Source organism: Balearica regulorum, chromosome 19 (genome assembly GCF_011004875.1).
Source record: "Balearica regulorum gibbericeps isolate bBalReg1 chromosome 19, bBalReg1.pri, whole genome shotgun sequence".
NCBI classification, from domain to species: Eukaryota; Metazoa; Chordata; class Aves; order Gruiformes; family Gruidae; genus Balearica; species Balearica regulorum.
Window position 1 is genome coordinate 7,402,403 of NC_046202.1, and position 22,921 is coordinate 7,425,323.

A 22,921-nucleotide genomic window follows, 5' to 3' on the forward strand; every position below is an offset into this window, starting at 1 on the left:
CACAGCTGAGGTTACAGCACACAATGCCCCATCTGCATCTCCAGGGCAGGTACAGAGCTGAATGAGTAATGGACAGGGGGGAGAAGAAGAGGTGATTTATTTAAGAGGCTTCTAAATCAGTTCACTGAGATGACTGACCTTCTGACAGTGACTTAATCAGCACAAAACATTTTCTTGATTTGTCACCAGGGAACGGCAAAATATTCTCGGAAGAGCTTCATCTTTTATCTTAAGAACTATTTACATCAAGGAGGTTAAGACACAGCCTTAACCACACATATAGCATAATCTTTGGAGCACAATCAGATTTGCTGTTCTTAAGAAACACTACCTGGGAACACAGTCTTTCTTGTCTAGACTTGTATCTGCTTATCCACAAAAGAAAGAGCTGTGTCGCATCATTTTTATTCATGAAAATAAATCCATTGTGTATTATTCTAATGATCTCTTAAGTCTGCAATTTGTACTATTTTATAGCACTAAAAGTTAGAGATGCAGTAAGCCATGTATTTAAGGCTGGTAGCTTAATGGGAATGGCATTAACTACTATTTCAGATTTTTAGTTTGTCCCCCTCCCCATCCTTTGTAATTACCTTGTTACTTAACAGCAGCATCAGCAATTTTATTGATGTGCTTTTAGCACAGGCTACTACCAGAGGACAAGTGTGCTGGAGCATGTTACAGGCTCCAGAGTAAATTTTATCTTCTACTCTTTTTAAAAAAGTATGAGAGAATTACCACTTCTCCCCTAGCCTTAAAAAAACTGCATGTATCAGCAAGGGCTGCTTCACAGATATTTTTAGCTAGTCCTCTTTTAAAAGATCACTTTTGGCCCCCAAATCAGAACCCAGGTTATCCCAATAGATAATATCCTCTAAGAAGCCTGGCTTTCTTATTTCTCTTGTAACCTTTTGCATCGATGGGATGGGGGGAACTCTGCAACCCCATTACAATCAAGTCTAATTCATGATGGAAGTCCTTTTGAATAGGGACACAGAACTAAAGAAAGGTTTAACAAAAATATCATTGTGATCCTCCACTTATTTCTGACCTGGGCAATACTAGCCTGTAAACCTTGAAATGGCCGATGCTCACTCACCCTGCTTCCTGTTCCTCAAATGAAGGAGGGACCCCATGTGAGCATCCCTCCCTGCGGCCCGGCCTCTTACCAAAGAGACACCACGCACACAAACAGCCAGCTCATATCAGGACTTGCCAGCACTCCTGCCCTGCTAATCTACCTTCTCAGCCTTATGAGGCTGTCTTATAAACCAAATAATTCCGCATTTGGCAATGTTCAGCCAGCATCTACCCTCATTACTGAATTTTCTGTACATCCCCACAGCTGCTGGGGAGAACCAACACTGTCTTGTAACAGCCTTTATATGACTGGCAACAGATTTGGGAAGTTGTATCTACTATTCCATTGTGCACTTTGTCCTGTACACATGCTCCAGGAGAAGACAAAAGGTCTAGCACAGAGCTTATCAGCACATGGCAGGCATTTTAAGCCATCTAGCAAAGAAAAAAACACATTGTACATGTAAGAGAAGGAAATCCCTAATTGGAAACACAATTGTCTTGTAAGAAAGGCTCCAAAATCAACAGCCACTCCAATTTATATGGTGTTTTATCAAGCCAAATAGCCCCCAAGAGCTTTGCAAGATGAGACTCTAGTAAGGCTTATAAAACTAGCCTTCTATAATAGAGGCTAGGGTGGGGAGCAGGGGCGGCAGGGAGTAAAAGGCCTTTAAGCATGTGAATTGTAACAGAAATGTAAGCCTGTCAAATCTTCAGCAATCGAGGAAGCTCAGAGGGGATCTCATAAAATAGAATCATAGAATACTTTGGGTTGGAAGAGATCTTTAAAGGTCATCTAGTCCAATCTCCCTGCCATGAGCAGGGATATCTTCAACTAGATCAGGTTGCTCAGAGCCCCGTCCACCCTGACCTTGAATGTTTCCAGAGATGGGGCATCTACCACCTCTCCGGGGAATCTGTGCCAGCGTTTCACCACCCTCATTGTAAAGAATTTCTTCCTTTTATCTAGTCTAAATCTATCCTCTTTTAGTTTAAAACCATTACACCTCATCCTATTGCTACAGGCCCTGCTAAAAAGTTTGTCTCCATTTTTCTTAGAGGCCCCCTTTAAGTACTGGAAGGTGCTATAAGGTCTCCCCAGAGCCTTCTCTTCTCCAGGCTGAACAGCCCCAACTCTCTCAGCCTGTCTCCATAGCAGAGGTCCTCCAGCCCTCTGATCATTTTTGTGGCCTCCTCTGGATTCACTGCAACAGGTCCATGTCTGTCTTGTCCTGGGGACCCCAGAACTGGACACAGTACTGCAAGGGGGTCTCACAAGAGCGGAGTAGAGGGGCAGAATCCCCTCCCTCGACCTGCAGCCCAGAACACAGTTGGCCTTCTGGACTGCGAGTGCACATTGCCAGCTCATGCCCAGCTTTTCATCCACCAGTACCCCCAAGTCCTTCTCTGCAGGGCTGCTCTCAATCCCTTCATCCCCCAGCCTGTATTGATAACAGGGGTTGCCCCGACCCATGTGGAGGACCTCGCACTTGGCCTTGTTGAACCTCATGAGATTCACACAGGCCCACTTCTCGAGCTTGTCCAGGTCCTTCTGGATGGCATTCCATCCAGGCATGTCAACCACACCACTCAGCTTGGTGCCATCTGCAAACATGCTGAGGGTGCACTCCATCCCACGTTCCATGTCACTGATGAAGATATTAAGCAGTACTAGTCCCAGTACAGACCCCTGAGGGACACCATTTGTCAACGATCTCCATCGGACATTGAACCATTGACCACTACCGTCTAGATGCAACCATCCAACCAATTCCTCATCCACCAAACAGTCCACCCATCAAATCCGTATCTCTCCAATTTGGAGAGAAGGATGTTGTGGGGAACCGTGTCAAAGAAGTCCACAGAGATGACAGCTGTAGCTCTTCCCCTGTCCACTAATGTAGTCACTCCATCATAGAAGGCCACTAGGTTTGTCAGGCAGGACTTGCCTTTGGTGAAGCCATGCTGGCTGTCTCAAATCACCTCCCTGACCTCCATGTGCCTTAGCATAGCTTCTAGGAGGATCTGTTCTATCATCTTCCCAGGCACAGAGGTGAGGGTGACAGATCAGTATCTACAATAGTTTCAAGTGCAGAGGTTCATGGAGAACAGGTAGAGCAGCTGGGATCCAGCCACCCAGACTGGGCAGCCGGGGCAGGCTCTGATGTGGGACTGGGCACCACTCTCAGCTCTGTGATGTTCCACTGTCTGGATCAGAGCCACATGTGGAGGGGAAACTCTAAGTCCTTGGGCATAACTTTGGTGGATGAGCTCAGAAGACACCCCTGCAAGTGGAGAGTGAAGGCCTCCTGTCTCACCAACACCAGACTTCCCTGTGGTTTTTAAAAGGAAGCTGTGTGCCTTCATCCTAGCCATCGAGACATTTCACAAAAGAATGCAATTTTAAGGCTTTATTTCCTCTTTGTCTCTCCACCCAAACAAGAGGAGAGAGGCTGAAGGGAAAGCAGAGGGGATATTTTGATTCTAGCCTTTATGGTGCCTCTGGAAGGCAATGAGATACTGCTGCAACAAGCATGTGATAAGGAACCTGAACAGGATGGGGAGCACTCACTCTGAAATGTGCATGTAACATCATCCACAGGAATACATCCTTGGAGTACCACTGCTCCATCATCACTGTCCTATCCAAGTGATAATACACAAGTCAAGAAAAGCAAACCCAGACTGCATACAAGTCACACTTCACTGCACAGTTCTGAAAACTACTCTAAAAAACCCTCAGAGGGAAGAATCGTTGCAAAACTGCTTTCAAGTCTATTTTGAGTTGAACACTGGGGTTTGTCAATACCTTGTTTCTAGCAGTTTTACAGTGGTTTAAAAATACATAAATTAGCCATGGAAAATCCAAGACATACATTTGTTGGAGAAAGAAATGTCTCCTTCCTTTTGCAACAAGGAGAGCATGTGCTTTAATTGAGTTTACATTTTCTGGTTGGTGCTATTTTGTGAGCAAGTTTATAATGGCAGATCTGTTCTTTGTGGTGATGATTCAAGAAGGATGTACCCTGCCCTGCTGTGAAGTTGGAAGGCTGCACATAGCCTGTTTTTTAATCAACACATGCATGTCTACCAGTGAGCTAACAGATTAAGTAAGGCTGTCACTAGTTTCAATGTCTTAAGATCATCTTGCTGAAGTCTGGGCGGGGCGGGAGGGAAATCTGTTTTAATATTTTCTTAGACTTATAAATAGGTGGTACATGAAAATCATTGTGGTTCTGAGGGTACAAAACGTGCCCATCCATAGGGAAAGGTATGTAATTTAGGAGCAACATGTCAGGGCCTCAAGTGCATCAACAGGCTCTGCAATCTTCCCCACACATGCCTTTAGGACTCCCTCAACAGCTCAAGACTGACCTCCAAACCTTGGCAGAGACTATGGCCAGCCTATAGAGGCAGCTTGTGGCCCTGCAGGCTTCTGTACCCACCCCTACTCTCCTTTCTCCAAGCCACTTCATTTTAGCCATGGAAAAGGGATGACCTCTCTGCAGAAGTTCTCCAGGCAATTGCAAACATCCTGCTTCTGGCATAGCATTGAACTGGCACCACCTCCCCCAGCCTGCAAGACCAGGCAGACTGCCTGTATTGGGACAAGCAGCTCGGCACCCAGAGGGACTGCTGTGAGCACGTCTTCCCCCAGTGCTATGACAGACCCACAGCTGGCTGCCAGAAGACATAGCACCTGATTACCCAAAGGACAACATTACACACACATTTCAGCAAGTGCCTGTGCCTGACCTGCTGGCTTAACTTCCCAGCTTGACCTCGGACCTGCCTTGGCACAATGGATTTGGCTAGTGATTTCTGGTCTGCGGCTGACCCTGGTTGCTGTCACTGGACATGCTCTGCTCTTCTTGCTGAGGTACTGTGGGACTGGATCGCTTGTCTGCAAGGCCACAGTCTCTGCTTGCCCTGCTGTCACCCTTGGCTCCCTGCTCATTCTCCTTTGCTGCTCCCTGACAACATGAGCCTGCGATTATGCCTGGAGTTAGTAACCCCTGTGCTACAGAGGAACAGAAGCAGCCAGATAGGCAAGTAACTGGCCTAAATAGGAGACCAGCTTCTTCTGAAAAATACAGCTCAGGTATGACTAATGCACCAGAAAGCTCATGTCTCAAGTAATCCCCTGCTCAAGACTTTATCAATAATGCAAAATTGGATTGTGGAATACAAAACCCCTGAAACTTAATAAAAGAACTAGCTTAAGCACCACGTTAACATCATTGAAATTGATGAGTAAGGAAGGACAGCCTCAAACAAATTACACCTCAGAGCCAGATAAGACCTATCTCCAGGAGACTGCATGAAAGACAAGGAGCTTAGAGTAGCTGTTCTCACATCCAGCGTGAAGAGGCTCTGAGTGGAAAACAATGGGTGTAAGAATTAAACACATTTTCCAACCAGCTTCTTCAGAACTGAAGGGTTATAAATTATGGGGGAGGTCTGTCTAATGCTATTTTAGACATTCCGATACTGGACAAAAATTCACCCAAACATGGGGGTGGGGATGTTGGCACTATGCTTGCATTGTGAAAGTCACCCAAAGGGCCACAAATACAGGTGTCTTACACCCAGCTCAGTTTCCCCTCACATCTGTAGATGCCTGTGCTAAAGTCTTTCTGCCCAAATGCCCTGTGACTGCCCCAGCACAGGCACGTGCTCAGTCTTGTCCTGAAGTCAGCCACAGCCCAGCACACTGACCCCAAACTGACTTAGTTTGGCCCTGGAATAGGCAACAGGAGAACAGACTCGGAGGGAAACTGGACAAAATCAGCACAGTGTAGCACACAGAAAGGAAACTTCAGAGGCAGCAAGACACGTGGGCTAAGAGAACAGGGAATGTACATTGGGTACTGGTCAAACTGGAACCAGGACTTTTGGATGGTAATGGATGAAACTGTGGATGGTGCAGAAAGAAGGGAAGAAAAGTTAGAGCCGAACCTATGAAAAGGCTGAGATTCTTAAATGAACACACACTATTAAGTTATGCAGACTGTGCAAGCAGTGAACTGCAGAGGTAAAGCATGCATACCACACTCCAAGACCTGCCAACCAAAATATCAGTTTCTCAGGCTTATGGATAGAGCCTGATCCATCCATATCCTGATCTGAATCCTGATCCTCATCTTTGGATTAAGGCTGTGCTGGACTCTCTGTTACCATTTCTGTGAGAGGCTTCTTCAGTGAATACAACCTCCCTGGCTAGCTGAAGACCAGGGCCAGTATTTGGGTTGCATGTCTCTCACAGGATCCTCCCCGCACCACGCCTCCCTCACAGAGCCTCTTCTGCGGTTGTACCACTATTCTGCAGCATCCTCAGAAGCCAGTGAAGGCATCAGCACTTCACATCGGTTGCACCCACCCTACATTCAGCACCCACAACCCGCATGCAGCAGGCTCCAGCAGTACAAGCAGAGCACCACAGGAATCTGTCAGGAGGAATTAGCCCCATACGTCCCCCCCAGAGCTAGCACAAGCTAACAGGATAGCATGGACAAGCCCAGCAGTTCTCAAGAACACTTTATACGTTGCAATCCAGAATGAGAACATCTAGTCTGGAGCCAAGCTCCAATCCAGCTCTCAGTACCAACTGCAGGGAGATAGCTGAAATCAGAGTAATGCAATTTCAATATCCTCACAGAGGTAAAAGCATTCAGTTGCCTCAAGGCCTCTGTAATCATTAATTATTAACTTAATGTCTGTCTTCCCTGAGGTATCCATTATCCTGTGTATTAATGTGCCTTCCAATAAGGCAGGGGGTAAACAGCTTGCAGATTACCTGATAGTATTAATGAAAGTTTGCAAATTGATTTGGTTAGATTAGAAAGTGCTTGGCAGTTAACTGATCTCAGAATTTGGAAAAACAGCAGTGTACAATGAAAGATGTTTCCTTTCCTCTCAGCTTTATCTGCTCAGAAAAGAAGAGGAGCCAGGCACGACAGTGCTGGCTGTTCTTTTGGATGCTTCTCTTTCCTGTCTTCCATCCAAAGTGTAATTAAGGAAAGCCTCAGGCAGTAAACTCAGTTGTAGCAAGAGGTAACATTAATACTGCCATGTTCTAAATGCCCCTTCACAAAAGTTAAGTCAATCTTATTCCTAAGACCCAGATATTTTCTCCAGGCTTCTGTATTTTCAGTGCCAAGCTATGGGATAGGCCTGAGGGGTCAGATTCACAAAAGGATTTCAGTGAACAAACTCCAGTCTAGTCCAACACTGAGATCCTCAGAGCTGCCTGCCTAATCCTTTAAATACCTCCAGATCCACAAACACAGAGTGAGGGAAGGGCGACAGGCTGAGTGTACAGACATTTTATAATTTGCACTTTCTTCTTGCATAAGCTGCTGCTCAGCTTATTTTCTGACTCCCAGAAAGCTGCTTTTATAACCCTCTGAAACATCTCATTTAACCAAAGGAGTATTTGTTCATTAGCGTTACTTGCAGCAGGATGCACATATCAGCGTGGGAGTTCCGTCCCCGAGGATATGACAAGACAATTCATACTGCAACACCCAGGCTTTAGAGATGCTTCTGTTTTGAGTTTGCAGCTCAGCTCTCACCCCAATTCCACTGCTGCCACCTCCACCCTGGTGAAAGTATCACGGTCAAGTCGCAAGCAGGACAACCACATCTGCAGGCTGTTCAAGATAACACTGACCAATATTAAAAGTCAGCATCTCCCCTTTCAAAAGATAAGGCAAGCCTGAGCAGATTACCATTACTATTTTTCGTCCAGAATACCATATGCTTTTAATAGCCACATGCACAACAAGCAGCAGTCACATTTCCAATCTGCCGTTCACTTTGCTGGGCCCCTTGTGCTTGAAGAGAGATCTGTATTCTCTGATTCTATCTGAATGTCAGGGAGTGATTTAAAGTGAGACCAAGTAACACTCTTTTCTTGATAGATTTTTGGATACGCTGCAGTTTGCTGTTTAGTCAGGTAGCATCTGTTCTTCAAGCAGAGAAACATGATACTGCTTTTTTTGTGTAAATTTATGGAAGAAGTTATGATTTTATCCTATATTCTAATAAGGATTCAAACTCAGTTTTTAAAAGGAGAACCTTGTTTGTGCTGGAGTTTTGTGCCTGTTATTTTATCATAATTTAAAATCAAACTAGTCAGACACTAAATTATTTCCTGCTGAGAAATGTGCAAAAGCTCCCTTTATTCCTATATCTTTACCGCTGGCATCTTGTATTTATAGAGTGTAGATGGAGAACTTAACATCCATGTTTTCTCCTTTTAAAGTCTCCCCTTTGATCTAGTCATCCATCCAGGATATTGCTTTGATCCTTGCAGTTTTGCTAACTCCAAATATGCAATTATGCTTATCTAGTCCTGGAGGATCCGAATGTTTCAAGCTGTCCCTCATACACTGCCGGTTTACCAATACACCACAGCTCCAATCAAAAAACTTGTTCTTGCCCAGAGCACTACAGGCTACAGACTGCTCATCTGCCATCCTGAAAACCCCAGGAGAGCTTGTTTCTCCTTGCCTGGCCACGTCACAGGATGACCGGTCTCTCTACAGGAAGCAGGATGGAGAACAGGCTGATCTACTGCCTGTGATAGGAGGGCATCTCCTCGTGCTGAGAATTGAGGCTGGTGAATAAGTGGAAGAATCCAGAAAGAAATGGTCATAATGAGGAACTCTGGGCTCTCAGACAGCTGCATTGGCTGGAAGCCTGTTAGGTCACCTAGTCATGCTCTTTCCCTCTCTCTTCCACTACTTTTCAGTCATTCAAAAGTCACTGCTTACAGCGCTGGCATTTGATGCCAGGAACCGGGGCGTACGTGAGAAACTGGACATCATGGCCCACAAAGGAACTGGTTAGTAAGTATGGCAGCAAAAATGGCATGGGGAGCAGCTCTCCAAAAAGACAACCATATTCCCTCTCCCATCAACCACAAGGAGCGTGAGCTGAGCCTCTGACTGAGTGGGCTGCAACTCTTGATTCCAGGCCTATTTGTTGCTTGTTTTTAAATATCTTCTCTCTTATAATGTCATTATGCCACATGAATGAAGACTCAGGTTTTCTAAAACGGCCTGATCTCTCCCCAGGGGAGCAGGGAGGGAGGCAGAAGAGGAGGAATGCCATTATTTCATGATGAGATCTGTAGTAGTAGGGGATTTCCTTTCTGAGGATTGAAACAAATTGAGATGCATCATCCTAATGCTTCATTGCTCGGTATTTTGACACCAAATTACTACTTAGCACCTGACACTGATCTGATGGAAGATGTGACCGCAGCCATGCTTTCCTCTCTACTACTAACTTCTTGTTTGCCATACCCCATTCTCATACTCAGAAAGAAATGAAAATGTTTTCTAACATGTTAAAGAGTGATAGAAAAAAATAAAAAGGAAGGAGAAGACAATCTGAAGAGACAGCAAGTGGCCACAACTATGGTACAGTATTTAAATAATTTTCTTACATGAGCCCAGACAAGCCTGCTGGAGGTGCAAATTTCTCCCATCAAAAGATAACTGCAGGTTCCCTTCCCTCCCTATATAAAGGCTAATATTTCTGTTCTTGCACATTGAAGGTCAAAGTGGCAGTTTCTGTGCAAAAGCTTCTCCTATCAACAGCACAAGAAAAATTACCTACTATGGCTTAGCACCACCCTTGTACTACCAGCAGCTTTTCAAGTGGCAGATTACACATGGAAGGTAGGGAGCCGAGCCGCTAAATCACCCTCTTCTATCCAGCAACCCCGTCAGCAGGAAGGCAAAATACATTTTTCATGCTTTGCTTCAAACAAGACTGACAGCACCAGAGCAGCCCCAACAGCACCTTGTATTTAATAAGTCAGTTGAGAGATTAAAGAGGACTTTATTTTGCCAGTCTGCCCTAATGAGAACTACTTTTCAGGAGCTCTCAGTAGTTCAGACAGGTACGTGACAGAGGTTCAGTGTCTGCCCTCGCAGAGTGAATCCTGATGCCATGAGGGGGTGCAAAAAAGAAGCTTGCAGCTGGGGAAAGACAACTGTTACCCGATGCTGTGTGCACAATCCTGTTACACTGCTGTAGTGAAAACCCTTCCAGGAGAGTTGTAGCAGTAGAAAATGAAAGTAGGTGCCTGGTGATGGAGCTTTTATGAAGTCTGCTCTCGTTGCCACACTGCAAAGCTCTTGTGCAGGGAGAGTTTGCTTCCTACAGAACTTGCATGGCCACCATTACCTGAAGTTTCAGGCAGGGTCACTGAATCTCTCAGCAGAGTTGTGTTTTGCAGACTGACTCACCACTTCAAAGTTGCAGCATTCTGAACCAGCTTTTCCAAGCTAAATTACTTGCCTGACATTTGATAAATCTCAGTGAACTCCCTTTACTTGTAAGGGAGAACCTCTAAAATTCATTCTTCTTTGTATTACAGAAATTCCCATCTAGTCCTCCTCTGGAAAAGCTTAACACACTTTTATGCTGCAACAGGGCTTCCTGCCTCAACAGATTTTAGAGTTTCAGTCCTAGATATGACATACGCCTGCCTCATGTTTCTCAGTTTCACACATCAGTGTTTTGCCTGAAAGAGGCAGGTTAATCATAAGATTGTTTGTAAATTCGGTGGGGGAGGGATGGTGTAAGTTTAAGATCCAAAATCATTAAGCACTTGGAAAAGATTATTGGTAAAGTTTTAAAAAACAGACCTGGTAACAAAGTTACACTTTTTGTGACTGCCAGTTCAAAAATTCCCACTATAGTCTCAGTACTTGTAACTTCAGTTTCAAAAATATTTGTTCTACTGTAACACCTGGCCTCACTAGGTGAGAGCATTAAGTTGGTTCCTCTTACTCTGAAGATGACTCACTAGGTGATTCTACAGACATTGAACTGAAATATATTTAAAACTCAGAATTACAGTATCTCACTTCTCTGTCCTCAAAACATTTGTCTGCACCTTTGGGGTAAAAATAGAGGGAAAATGGGAGTATATAGAGGTCATACATGTTGGAAAGAAAAGAGGAAGGAAAAGGGGACAAAAACTACCATGGGAATACATATTGTTCAAATCCCATTCCTTTGCATAGAATATGAGCATCAGACATGTAACATGGTCCCAACCAAATGCAAGCACCTAACACACTCTATCTGCACAAGCAGCAAACAATCCAGGCATATTTTGGGCGATAGATGTAGGACTGGCACATATTTAGCACTTAACTATCTGGAGATTTGATCTTCAGGTAAGCAAGAAGACTGTTAAAAAGCATCTGCCTCACAGCACAGAAATTTAGAAGCTCATACTCTGGAAATTGCCCAGATTCAAAAACTGCTGCATTTGACTTTCGTGCCTGTTTTACCCTTAAAAGATAGCTCAAAGTCACTTGACATTTGTACTAGGAAGCCAGAGCAAACAGACAAAGCTGGATAAGGGCTTCTCTGCTATGTGTGCTCACAAAGAAATGGACAAACGTGTCAAGCCAAAAGCCAGAAGCTCTGGGAAGCATGTCCGGTAAGGCTGCAGCTCTCAATGGGTCCAGAGACAGAGGCTGTAACAGTTTCCATCAGTGCAGCACTAGCTGTAGCTAATTATCACAGTAAGCAGTTGCAGTTGGCATTGGTTAAGACACCTCCTATGCTTGAGGGATGGCTCTGGAGGAAAAGGAAGAGGGTAATAGAGGGAAAACTGGAAACTTGACTTCCATAGCATCTAACTGCCTTATGAAGATGTGACGTGATCTACACAGCCGCTGCATACACAGTTACCCTCCTACCAAATCAGCAGCTTCCAAGCTTGATTAGACTGCAGAGCTGGATAGCGTGGGGTTTATATTACAGATCAGAGACTTCTCACAGCTTTTTAAAAAATGCAGTCTGACCTCTGTTCTAAAGCACTTTAGGGAATCTTTGTCCCAGAGCTTGAGAAAAAGGTAGAGCTATAAATTAAAATTGCATTAGTAGTTTCTTTGGTGGTCTGCAGAGCAGGAAGAGGAATAGCAGGGAAATTTTTTTGCATTTATAAAAAGTTATAACCCAAAATTATACGCAGTGCTTTAGCATGGAAACACAGATCCACTAAAAAGAAAAAATAAAGTTTAAGCACTGTATTGCTCAACAGAGAGGAAATGGCATTACCAAAAGACCTAGCACATTAATTGCTGTTTCTAGCATTGTCGTAATCCTATATGTCTTTGTGATATCTACATAAAAGCATAAACCTCTCATTCTTACTGAAATAACTCTTTCTATGCAGTTTCATATACATGAAATGTACAAAATGTGGACACTTTTACTTGCAGTTGGCGCTATTTCCAGGTGATTTCTGGTTAGCGCTTAGAGAACTTTGATCCAGTTTTAGCTAAAAATCAAGTTATATTCCACACATTGGTTTTATACTTAAAGGGTAGTCTGAAATTAATCCATAGACATACTATTTTATTGCTTTTGCACTGTATTTCCTGTTTTAATGCTAGATTTTTTGATGGAAGGTAGCAATCATTTAAACATTAAGAACAGTCATCTTGGGGACACAGCTGTCAGATTTAAGGATCAGAAATTATATAGGCAGCTATAAAAGGATAGGAAGTGAGTAGATCAATATTACGAGGTCCAGTAATTCTTTGAAGTATTAAAATTAAATGGGAGAACTGTTTGCAAGAACAACTTGATGATTTAAGTTATGCAGCAATTCCAGGGGCAGGTAAGAAAGCAGCTAGCTGCCTCTGTATGGTGTCCTGAAAGAGTTAAGGGCATCTTTATCAAAAAGGTTTTTGCTCTGAAGCAAGGGCAGGCTAAGTAGGACTTGCAGTTATGATTCCTTTCTCAAGGCTGGAAAAAGAAAGCCTTGACAATTTTAGTGCACAGAACAGCACTGGCAGCCACTTCATCTGTAGGAGAGTCAGTGGGGGAGTATTTATAGAGAACAGATCTCTAACATTACGCAGCCCATTTAGAGGGTCCTGTCGGCACCCTCCAGATCACTATTTACATGCAGAAAGTGAGCAGTCACTGAATTAACCTTCCATTTCCACCACATAAACAGTTAAGCATGTTTATGAGTGAAGCCCTGAACGCATAGTAACATACTGCTTTGTGATATCAATCCTAAGAGAATCTGGCATTGTTTGGAAGCATTTGGCCAATGACTTTTTGGTGTTCATTTCGCATGCAGGGGAAGAAGGAATGTACCATCACATTAACTAGAACATGAGTTCCCTGTAAGGATGTGGCCATTTGAAAGCAAGCCCAGGATCCAGCAAGCCCACCAGTTTGAGGGTCTACTCAGAATTCACACTAATTCAGGAAGAGGTACACAGCTCACATGGAAATGCAGTGACTCAAAGCAGAGCAAAGCTTGGCTAAAAAAGCAACGCATAGGGCAGGACAAAGTTGGGTATCCTATTCCACTCTGAATTTCAACCAGATATATATGAGTATCGCCTGTTGTGTGGGAAAAGTGATCCAAATCATGTCATTACTCACCCCATCTGACTCTAAGCATGCAGTACAGGTAACTTTAACTCTTAATTTAAGATGACTTCATGCATTTCACTGGGATTTCAAAATTCAGCCTGTAGACCTAAGCATTTCAGACAGGTCCAAAAAGCAGTTACTTGGTTTAGTGATTTTTCTAGGACACAGACATTTAAGGTTGCAGCATGAAAGTTTGGAACCTTTAATATTTTGGTGGTTCCTTGAACATGACAAAGCAATTCCCCCTCACTATGCAAGTCCAAATCAACAATCCAGATTTCTCTTCCAGTCCCATTTGAGGATAAATCTAGCTAAAAAGCCCCTTTTATCTGCATTTAAGAGGTAACTTTCTATCAGCAAAAAAAGCTAGTAAGATTATTTAATTCATTAAGAAAACAACTGCCTTTGGTTCATTTTCCTGGCCCTATTATTTCCCAATGCTTTTTAAATAAGCCTTTGTTGACAGATCATAAAAGGGTTTTGGCTGTTAAGAAGAATCCAAACAAAGTTTCAGCTCAGAGTACTCCTAAAGCAGGAGAAGATTTCCCAACCTGGTTCATCTGTACTGGGTAACGGGAAAGTACACTGGGAGGCGAAGATCACTCTAAGCAACACACATCTAGAGAAATGGTCATCCTGGTTATCCCACTGAAGTACAAAGGCAGGATCATTCACCTCATTTAGGCATACTGTCTTTCGGTCCTCAAGAGCCTTGGGGACATCTGAGATTCAAATTGGGAGCCTCTGATCTCAGAGTTTTGTCAGTAACTTGGTCTGCTTCTCAGCAGTGGTATTAGCCCAGGCCATATTTAAACCAGCATTAGCAATTCAAAGCATCACAAAACAAGGACATAACCCTTACAGGGAGTGGAAACCTTCCTTTCTGACATTTTCTAGCAGCAAAATGGTAGAACCCTAAATTAGCAAGAACAGGGCAGAGTCCAGAAGGTACCCATGGGAGAGAGGTTAACCCACCTGTTTCAGATACCAGCTAAGAGGTTTCAACCAGGGTAACCTCCGTGCCTGTACTTTCTATGTAGTGAACACAGCAACTATACCTCAGCGACTAGCTTACAGCAATAACTCTCCTCACACATTGCATAATGAGGTCCCATCTATAGCTGCAGAAGTTGTTTCACCCTCAAAAGTGACTTATTCCAGGCTATCAGCCAAGTGAATGCTTAAGTAGAATATATGTAGCTATGATCTTCACAGGCTGGTATTCATCTTGTCTCAGAAATTGTTTAGGGCAGAGAGGTTAAGAAGAATAGAGTGCAGGTTTAAAAAAGATTTGTTTCTAAGAGACACCTCACTGGATTCATTCAATTTAGTAACGAAACTAAGGTTAGGAGAATGCCTTTTAGAAACTATTGTCTCATAGTAATTTAATACATAAGTTTTCAAAAGAAGACAGAAAGCAGTTAAGAAATGTTGCAGTTCAGTTAGGTAAGAAGGTATCTCATTAGTATGGATTAGATCTAAACACCTTAGAATAGCTGTCAGCCTCTTTACAAGGCAAATTCTACACCCCTTCCTTTTAGAATCTACAAACCAAGCTACCCAGAGCTTTTAAGGGGTCCTGTCATATCACAGACTTACTGACTAGTCTAAAAATACCCCTGAAAGTAAGAAGAAAAAGACACTGATCTAGATAAGGCAATTAGACCTGGTTTAAAGAAAATTCACTGATCAGACAGGCATCATTCTCAAACACTGTTATTCAGCACAGCATCTCCTATCATAAGGGGGAGGAGTCTTCAGAAAGACAGAGGAAAGAGTAAAACTTCTAGGTCTGAAGCTGAACACAGCCCACACATCTCTCTCCCCAGGCAAAGAACAAGCAGAGATGCTGCTTGGGGTTTTTATAACAGCATGAAGCAGGTTAATTGGGTTTCATCTGCAGCAGGTGGGTGTTTCCAACACTGTTGGCATCTGCTCAGACAGTTAACGTGACCTTGTGTGTAAAAGTAATGATGTAACTGCAAGCAGACTGTCTTTCTCCAAAATGCCAACAACAGATGATAACCAAGATAGAAAAGCTTTTTTTAATGTTGTTTTAAATGTATTTGCTTCAATGTGCAGGTGTTTTTACTCACTCATGTTTATTTCAATGAGATTCTGGATTTGGAATAATGAAGGGGGAAGACTGGGAACTAGGAAGGAATGGGATGAGATAATAGAGGGACAGGGCAAGCCTGGACTTTGAGTGAGGGAACTCAAGAGTCTGAAGAAAGGGGCTAACAGGAGCCGCATGAATTCAGCAAAGTCTCTCTACCTGGGACAGCTAAGTTCCCATGTGTAAGTGCAGCCTAGGACCTCATTTTCTGGGCAGCAGCCCTGCAGAGAAAGACCTGGTGGTTCTGATAGCAACAAAGGGAATGTGTAGTTATTTGGCTGGAGATACACGGAAGCCAAATGGCAGATCCTCAGTTCATCTCAAGTCATTTGCAAAACCCATAAGATAGAATATGGAGTTGCATTTCATTGAAAGCGAAGCAATAAGATATCCCAGACAGCAATAAACCAGCATCCCCCATGTGCTCTGAGAATAGACAGAAAAAAATAGCCCCTAAAGCAACATTTGCAGATAGGTCAGAGGTTTTGCATTTGCTTTGGCTTCATCTTTATCCCCTTGCCATGCCCCAGGGCACTGCAAGTGAGACAGAGGTATTGTGACAACCCATGCACTCTCTAGAGGGGGGAAGGAGCCACTTTGCAATCATTACCATTCAGCTGTTCAGACAGGAACCCTGAAACCCCTGCTTCCAGCACTGGAATCTAGGTGCAGGGTCTTTGGAGCTGAAGCAGCAGCAAATAGCCCATCCCTGGAGAGCTATTCTCTGCATAAACAGCTCTGCAGTGGCAGTCGCAATCTGGCTCTGGAGACTTTTATGTCTCCAGTTTCTAACGATGATCAGTTTAATATTTTTTTAACATCCTGTCTCCCAAATAAAAGTCAGCTCCAATGTGGAATTGGCTCTAAGAATTGTGGTCCCCTGATCATAAATGCTTTCAAGAGATGCGGCGTGGTGATCAACACAAAGGTTAGATTAAGGCTTAGACTGTAGCTTTCGGGAGTCATACAAATCTACTTACACATACAGCCCTTAGCACAGAAATGTGTAACGCTGCATATTACTTTGGGAGAGATTCAAAGAGAAATAACATAGTTTAGCACAAAAGTAAGAAAGTTTCCTGTAACATTAAACAGCAGAACTCTCCTCCAAGCAGAGGTTTGTCTGTGCCTCCTTAGCAGGTGGCATCCTGAGGCTCTGTTAAAGCCCACACGTAACAACTCCTACTCTTGAACAGCAGAGGCCAAGAGCTGGGGTCTCCAGAAGTCATCTTGTACCTGAATTTCCATCAGCCTTCTGAAACATGTGGAAAGGCCAAAAAGTTCTAATACTTCATATAGCTGAAGATATCCCACAGCCTCCTTGGGCAGGACAAAATGAAGCGACTGTCATTATTCTTACTCAGGTATCAGAGTGAGATTAGATCTGCAATCAGGTGTACCTCCATCCCACATCACAGGCAGCAAGGCACAATCTATACCAAATTTGTTTAGGAGTTTCTTTCATTTAACTGTCTTTGCTTTGAACGTATGACATCCATACAGACCAGCTGTCGAGTGCAGATTTGACAAATTGGCTTGAAAGAACATAGGAAAGTGCACATAGGAAAGCCTTGGGACTACTTTGTATTAAACCAAAGCACACAGATTACCTGAGACACAAAAAGAAGTTAAAACTGCCTTGGCCCTGTCTGTTCTGTGTTGGTACATAACTGCCACTTAGTATAATGAAGAAACAGAGAAGAAAAATTGGGAATTGGAAACCTGCAAGATTCCTGGCTGTTAAGATAATAAGCAGTGCTTTGCACACGTATGCTTTTAACACAACCAACCGCAGATCTGACAGGGACAATGAAAGGTAGGCACCGATTAAATTGCACCATTTTCTTTCTGGTCACAAGTGCTACTTTGCAGGAGAACTAGTCAGAAGTGTTTCAATAAAAAGCTGTTTACATTCAAAAATAGCCTTTTTATCAGAAGCCTTATAGATTTTCCAAAAGAAAAAAAGAAAAAAACTTTAAAGTTTTATAGCCTTTCTTGAAAATATTCATGTTTTTTCTGAAATTAATTTTAGACATCACAAAGAATGGTATCAAAGTGATCTCTAGGTTTTAGCAACAATGATTCCCTAACAAGGTCAATTAAAAAAAAATTTCAGCCATGGTTTCAATCTCATTCTCAAGGATTCAAAGCTAAAATTTTCCATTAAAATTTTGAAAAAATCTTCTCCAATCCTACAGAAATGACAAATGAATTAGGGAAGTGCTTTGAAACAAACAAACAAAAAATTGTGAAGCTTTTATTTTAGCTTTCCTTTGTTTTCCAAAAATAGGTGTCATCTTTCAATCAGCACCAACATATAGTTTGAGATTTGTGTTCACTATACTTGCGTGTGTAATGATGCTGGTATAATTTGCAGCAGATGTACATTTGGGGAGAAATTATTTTCCTCAGAATCTATTTGTGTGGGAGGATGAAGTATGGTTATAATGAAGGTGCTGTGGGAGCTGAATGACTTTGCATCTCAAGTACAGGTGCACTTGGGTGTAACTTAAACATAGTTTGCAATCTCTCTAAATGGAGCATTTATAGCCAATTACACTTGTCATTCACCTTGCAAATACGTCTATCTAATTTAACAGCATATGCAGTAAGCAGAAAAATAAAGGATATTATATTAGCTGACAGCAGAATAGAGGTGTAGATGTCAGCATCTGTATATATTGCACATTTGGCAGATTTCTGAACTGAAATACAATGAATTTAAATAGTGGCCTTCAATGCCCTTATTCTCTCTGCATCAGAAGCCTTCTGTCAAATGTAATTTCCTCCAGGAAGACATGAATCTAGCTGAGACTTTCCAAAACCCGTCCAAGTGATTTGGACACTCACTTCTCATTAGTATTAACAGCAAATGGGCATGAGCATCTCCTAAAAGCCTTTGGAAATCTCTGACACATTTTTTGTGGCTGTTAAATGACTCTTTGGGCAACCTGCACTAGAAATGACAAATTTCATGTTTGTTTCCCTACGCTCAGATATGCATAATGTCCATGTACCAAATGTCAAGATTTTCTCTCAAAAAGACAGCAGAGATGCGGTAGGGAGGAGGGGAGAGACAGACTTGTGCTGTGTTTGGATTAAAGGACAAATTTCACAGTCCAAAACTGTCTCCTCCACAGAGGACTGTATATACCAATTTCAGGATAACACCACATTCATTGTCATCTTTTTGTCACCGCCCTAGGCAGGCATGTCACTGCAATGGGAACAGGGATGCAGGAGTTACACGGCTGCACGTGTCATATGCGCTGAATCACAAGTGCCGCCCTGGAGAGCGCTAACATGGAGGGAAAGGAAAGTGAATTACCGTCTGTACACCTGATTACATGTCCTACAGAAGGGAACAGCTATTCTTCTGAGATCCAAATTTTTAGCGTTACACCTTAGATGATATTCAGTCCCATTTACAGTTCCAGGAAACACCCTTCCTCTCCATGAGAAGAAAATGTGGACTGAAGGAAAGCAAGCACATTTGTAAACTGAGAACAGATTATATTCTCTTCTTTCCCCACCGAACTGAGGGCCAGAAAGAGGCTTGTAAGAGATTTCATTCCTGTTATACACATCCAGCTTCAACTTTTCGCACCCTTAGAAGCCAGAAAGCCTTGTAAGCCACTTCTCAAACCTGTGAATCCTTTCAGACTTAACTGTCACCTACCACTCTATATTTGATTTCACCATTAAGCTGGTAGTAGCTTTTGCTTTCAAAGCCCCAACCAAGTAAGTCTTACCAAGAAATATATATGCAAATAAGTGAGTAATATTGAGCTTTATAACTCCCTTACATGGCTTCTTGATCTGTTATTTAACTGACATCACTTCTCTTTTTTTTAAATGTATTTCATGTATATATGTCTGTTTTCTATAATCTTCTCCATTTCTCTTATCTCTTGTATTTTAATAAACCACATGTCCAGATTCAGTATCTTCTTTAGCAGCCAGAGAAGGAGATATATTTGCTCATTGCAGTTATTAAAATTCTAAACATCTCCCTCCCTTTATTTGATTTTAGTGAGATTCTGGACATTTTCTCAATACCAAGAAGATTGGATTCATTGGAATGTAACTCTGAAAGAAGTCTTGCATCAAAACTTTAATTTCAGTTCAAAACCCCATCAATTTAAGGTATCCCCAGAAGATCTGGACAAGGTGAACTTTTTTTTATGAACTATTCTCAACACTAGTTTCAGGTGAAACTAAAATTGTTTTTTTGCTTCTTAACACTGAGAAAAAAACACAAACAAAACCCGAGACAATTCTTTCGCTTTCACATATATTTTAATTCCTGACAGGACTCCTGATGGCCACTTTGCCTAAGCAAGGACAGATTTAATCCTTTAAATCTGACTTTTTTGGGCATTATCCTCCCTGTATTAGTGGAATAAACTACTTAAAACAGAGTTCTGCTTTCCTAGGGGCCCCTCTACTACTCTGTCATTGATGACTTTTACACAGAGAGCGCATTATGTTAAGAGGCTCATCTCAGCAGTTCCGGTATTAGCTACCAAGAGAGACGCCAGCAGTGATTCCTCGCTGATCCTTTGAGAAACAGCAGTGATTTGTCTCCTTGTTTTCTCTCAGTTTTCTGTGAACTCAGTGTCCTGCAGTTTTGTGGAAAGATGCTCACTGGATATATTGCTCTAGTCAGAGCTGTTTAAAGGTACATCTTGGCCAAAGTGGGAGTTGGAGGAGTTTATTCAAATAAGACTGTGAAACCTGAAGTAATTTTAATTCCTCCCCTTGCAAACATACTCTCCCACTCAGAATAAGAACAGTAGATGCACATTGCAACTTCAGGGGAAGAAAGTACTTATGTGGAAAACTTAAGAGCAGTGGCCAAAATCAGGGGCTTTCACTCCCACACCAGTTGAAACTTTTGTATCTCTTCCTAATGTCATCTCAGACCTGCTAGCCAGAGAAAGCTCAGAAGATGCATAGTTTCAACTTTTCCCCTGTTCCTTTGGGGCTACAGTGGAAGAATAGCAAAATTAATGCTCCAGGCTAAAGACTCTTAAGCTACATTGCTCCAGAGAAAGAGAGCTGGAATTAGGAGTGTCCCAGCTCTGCTGCTGTTATTCCAAGGCCTTTCAAAAGCAACCAAACATCAGTTGTGTCTGTTTTCCACTGAAGAAATTAATCTGAAACTCACACTTTCTCCAAGCAGCATTCTGCCACCTGCCTGCGCATACTGCATTTCATCACGGGTTAGGTCATCAATCTCCAGTCTCGGCAGGACTCTCCGGAGGGGAGCCCTCCTACTTCACTTACCTGTCCATGCTGCCATCCAAATACCCTCCAGACTGAAAACAGCCAGAAGGCAATTCATCTCACCCCAACTCAAGCCTCTGAAATGCCCTCTGCAGGTTCCTCTACTGATTGTAGACACAGCCTAGTTTAGATCATGCTGCTGACTTCTAGACGGTAAAAGTTAGGGAAGCGAATCCCACCAGTGAGAGGTTGCTCAGCTGCCTTATTGAAATCCGATAACGACACACTGCAGAATATGTCAGCCCTTGAGCCCATCCTTCCATCTCTTTTACCAGGCTCAAACATACAATGAATGAGAGATCTCCCCAAAGGGGATGCTGTGAGCACTGCACTGAGCTCCCAGCAAGCTCTGTCTGAACAGTTTACCCTCTACATCTTTTCCTGGTTTTTATCATTTTCTTCCCCTATAAGAGGCCACTGTTAATGCAAACTATTGCACCAGTCACTGCTGGTTCTGTAAATAATTTGTCAATGGTACATCTTTTTCAGAGCAATTTGAATGATTAAAAATTTAACCACGTGAAACTTGCACACATACCTTTAATCCAGATCTGTCAAATGCACGGTCTTGGAGCTGAATGCATACAGCCTTTTGTTCAGCACCTTAAAACTGAAGCATAGTCCTGTCTGGATGCCTTCCATGTAAAGTCAATAGCAGTCAAGAAGTCCCTTCTGAACTCCCTGAATCCTTCTGCAAGTCCTCTTCTTGTGACTCAAAGCCCCAGCTGGATTTGGTCGGGGGAGCTTGTTTCTTTCTTTTGTTTTGGGGTTTCCACCACTTCTGGGCCATGAGGAACAGGAAGGTATGTTTCCATTCTGAGATCACTGATTGAACGCATTGTCCAAGAGCAAAGCATTGCAGCGTAAAGTATTGCAAAGTAATGCAGACTGACTGCTTTACAGACAGTTCCTGTTGATCAGAAATGCTTATCTCATGGACTTCATCACGGTTTTGTGACCAGACGTAGTTGTTATGCTCATCTGCAGCTCCGAATAGCGTGGTTTGTGCAGCAGGAGTTCGCTGTGCTGAGAAAAAGAGGAAGGCTGCCTGTACCTTGCCTTGCAACTAGCTGGAGGCCAACAAAAAGACAGACGTGTCTGGTGAAGCAAATTCTGAACCTTATGCCTCATACTCTGCCTTTGAGGTACAGCAAAGCAGGTGAGAGACAGCCCAGCTGTAACCACCTACACAGCATCCTTTTCCGGGATGAAGGCAGGAATCCCATTGGTGCGTACAGCATCCGCTCCAGCTTCCTCAGCAGCCTCCTGGCACAGCACAACAGCACCTTCATCAGAGAGACAAGGATGGCTGCCACCACCACGGCCAGCAGCTGGACTGCAGGCACCTGCCCACCCGTACTGGGATGGAGGGCTGTTTTCAGGGGGCTGGGGTGATACAGCAGCACCTCAGGGCCTGCACAAACGCACTGTAGGGCTCTCAGAAGGACAATTTCAGGCCAGATGATAAAGCAGCACTTCAGGCCTGTGCAAAGTGAAGCACTCTTGGAGGGCCCAGTCTGAAGGCCAGGTAACATGGCAGCACCTCAACCCTGAACAAACACAGCATAGCCCTCTTGCAGGACCAACTTCATGAGGGGAGGGGTAGGGCAGCAACTCAGACCTGCATGAACGCTTTGCAGCACTCTTGGAGAACCGATTTTGAAGACCAGCTGATACAACAGCACCTCAGACCTGCACCAACGTGGCGCAGCACCCTTGAAGGGACGATTTGGTGAAGCCAGGGACAGGGGCATTGCCTCAGACCTGTACCGACATGGCGCAGTGCTCTCGGAGGGCCGATTTTGAAGGCATCGCCTCAGACCCGGGCACACAAGGCACAGCGCAGCGGAGAACCGCCCGCGTGCCGGCACGCGGCATCGCCTCGCTCGCGCCCGAAGCGGGAAAACGCTCTGCAGCGCGTGCGCGGGGCAAGGGGCGGGGTCTGTACTCGGGGGCGGGGCCAGCGCCGCGCGGCCGGGGCCAACCGCCTCCACCGACGCTTCA

At 43.5% G+C, this 22,921-nt stretch overlaps 1 long non-coding RNA gene across 2 annotated transcripts in view; it reads right to left on the reverse strand.

The window, feature by feature from the left end:
* The window catches only part of LOC142604549 (uncharacterized), a 267,675-nt gene extending 245,556 nt beyond the window's left edge, over positions 1-22,119 (reverse strand). For both annotated transcript variants that reach the window (XR_012838417.1, XR_012838416.1), the window contains exon 1: positions 21,456-22,119. This is a non-coding gene — a long non-coding RNA (uncharacterized LOC142604549). The remainder of the gene's footprint in view (positions 1-21,455) is intronic.
* Between the last annotated feature and the right edge of the window lie 802 nt (positions 22,120-22,921).